The sequence below is a fragment of the Eubalaena glacialis genome, chromosome 8 (assembly GCF_028564815.1).
Source record: "Eubalaena glacialis isolate mEubGla1 chromosome 8, mEubGla1.1.hap2.+ XY, whole genome shotgun sequence".
Classification (NCBI taxonomy): Eukaryota; Metazoa; Chordata; class Mammalia; order Artiodactyla; family Balaenidae; genus Eubalaena; species Eubalaena glacialis.
This window is the reverse complement of record NC_083723.1, coordinates 49,728,053-49,730,883: the sequence shown is the minus strand read 5'-3', so window position 1 is coordinate 49,730,883 and position 2,831 is coordinate 49,728,053. Positions and strand designations below refer to the sequence as shown.

Here is a 2,831-nt window from a genome sequence, read left to right as displayed (position 1 = left end):
GTAGCAGGTGACCTGGCGGCATCAGAACTGGTGATAGCATTGCTATCAGGAGTCACTGGAAGCATCCAGGGTTTAGTGGTGAGCTAATGGGCAATACTGGGGTAGTGTAACAGCAGATTGGAGGTGTCTTGACAGCAAACAGGGAGGCACTTTTCTTGGCTTTGGGATCAGGGTAGTGCATGCTTTGCCACCACTCAAGGAGACAAGCTCAGAGCACACCTGTAGGCTCTTACCAGGACATACGGAAACTGGTGCAGGGCCTCCTGCACCCCCCTCGCCCAGCAAGGTCAGCAGTCCCTGAACCTGGCAGCTGCCTATGCCAGTAATGAGATCAACATGAGTGATGTCAAGGTCTATAGCTCCCACTACGATGAGATGCTGGCCCAGAACACAGCTGCATTGCACCTAGCGATCTACAGTGCTGCACATGACATCCTGATTGAGCAGTACAAATGCTCAGAGGGGATTCAGAAGTATGACTACAGCCTCAAGTTTGCCTTTGGGGACTCCACTATGACATTCAGAAGAGTATTCAGATGAAGACTGATGCCTTCCATTATATGCAACTGGGGAATGCCTCGAGGGTCCTCCAACTCTGCAGGATGAGGACGTGATCCACCTGTTTGGGGGCACCCAGCATACCCCCTGTACCAGGTGGGCAGTTTCTACAGCAAATTTCCCTCCATCATACCTTCCATGGACATCTTCTACTGCCAGAGATGTCACTGTTCTGCATGGTAGACCACTTCCTGGCTCATGATCTGGAGTTTGACCAAGTGTACCAATACAAGGATGTGATGGAGGTCATTCAAGATGCCACACAAGACTTGACCTCATATACCAGTGGATTGAGTGGGGACCTAGAGAAGTACATCCCGAAAGTTAAGTAAATATTGCTATCCTGAGCCACCTGGTGGCCCATGGGAAACAGCTGTTCCTCATCACCAACAGTCCCTTCAGCTTTGTGGACATGGAGATGTATCATATGGTGGGTCTTGATTGGTCAACCCTTCAATAAGCTTATCCTCCAAGTGGACAAGTCCAGCTTTCTTCACCAACCAGCACAGTATTGCAGAAAACTCAACGAAAAGGGCTTAGTCCAGTGGGACCATATCACCCGCCTGGAAAAGACAGGATCCTTCCACAGGGAAACCTGTTGGACTTCCTGGTCTGATGGAATGGGATGGCCTCTGCATGCTTTACTTTGGAGAACACCTCAACAGTAACCTGGAAGATTTCCTGCCCCAGGACGACTGGTGCAGTGGTGCCATCATGCCCAAGCTGGAATACGAGATCCACATCATCAACACAACACAGAACAGGATCTATGCTCACAGACCCTGAAGCTGCACTCATGGGACTGCTGGAGCACAGGTAGACCTTCCAGGATGTGAAGTCCAGGCAGGTGCTGTGTGCCTGGCAGAAGGAACAGCAGGAGCCGAGTTGCATCACCTAGGTCCTATTCAATGCTCAGTTTGGGAACATCTTCCACACCTTCCAAAACCTCACCTTCTTCTCAGGGCATCTCTTGTGTGTATCTGACCTTGGCATGGCCTCCCTAGGTTAACTGCTCAACCACTGAGTGGCTTTTACCTCATACAGGCCCTACTCACCCCTGCAGCATGAAGCAACCTTCTGGATGGACCGACTCTGCACCTGCTGCAGGAAGATGCCTTTCCTTGGCAACGTGGCCCACATGTGCCGAGGGCACCTCTATTGTCAAGGAAAGGCCCCCGCCCCTCCTGCTCCGCCCACACTGGGTGTCTGTCCACACAAGCAGTAAAGGTGGTCTCCTTCTTGGAAAAAACAACAAAAACAAAAACAAAGCCCCCAGAATTATACTGCACAGCAATCAGAAAGGCTAAAAGAGCCAAGATAGCAAGTGTTGGCAAGGATATGGAGAAACTGAACTCTCCCACATTAGGAGTGTAAGTTTTATATCCATGTTGAAAGATTGTTTGGCAGTGCCTACTAAGGCTAAATATACATAATCCCTGTTACCTAGATTTCCAATTTTAATGGAGACTCGAGAGAAATATATATATTTGATTACCAAAAACTGTGTACACGAAACTCTATAGCAGCATTGTTCATACTAACCTTGACTGAAAATAACCCCAAATCCATCAACAGTAGAATTGGATAAAAGAACTGTGGCATGTTCATTCAATGGAATAATTTCCAATAATAAAATTAAACGAACTAGTGTTAAGTGCAACAACATAAAAGAATCTCACCCACAAAATGTAGCACAACAGATGTCAAATATAAAAAATATAGCTCTTATGATTCCATTTATATAAAATTTAAAACTGACGAAACTAATCTATAGTACTGGGAATCTAGATGGGGTTGGGGGAGGAGGTCGTCTAAGTGACTGGAAGAAGGTATTATAAGTCCTTCTGGGGATTGGTGTTATTCTATTTCTCGACTTGTCCATTTATGTGTGTATGTTACAGATAAGTTACTGGAAAGCAAGCAAGTAAGCCTAAGTATCTCCATTAAGACGAATATCTGATTGGCAACTTCTATAGGTCTCCTTAATCAAACTCCACAATATCTTTTAGTAAAGCTTGAAAATATAAAAACGTTGGGTTCAATCCCTGTTTCCAAAAAAAAAAAAAAAAAAAAAACCAAGAAGCACTGATAGCTGTGACTATGCTGGAAATGAGTTTTTAAAACTCTAAGCTCTTTCCAGCCGTAAGCTATGAGCCCTCTCATAGCTTTAAATAATCTGGAAGAATTCTTGTATCCACTGGTGAATGCACTGATTCTTATTATTTCCCCCCAAGTAAATCTAAAATCAACATCATGAACTTTGTCTGCCAAGT

General features: G+C 45.4%; 1 pseudogene; it reads left to right on the top strand.

Moving 5' to 3' along the window:
• Positions 1 to 303: 303 nt before the first annotated feature.
• Positions 304 to 1,783, top strand: LOC133096599 (5'-nucleotidase domain-containing protein 2-like; annotated as a pseudogene).
• The last annotated feature ends 1,048 nt before the right edge of the window (positions 1,784 to 2,831 follow it).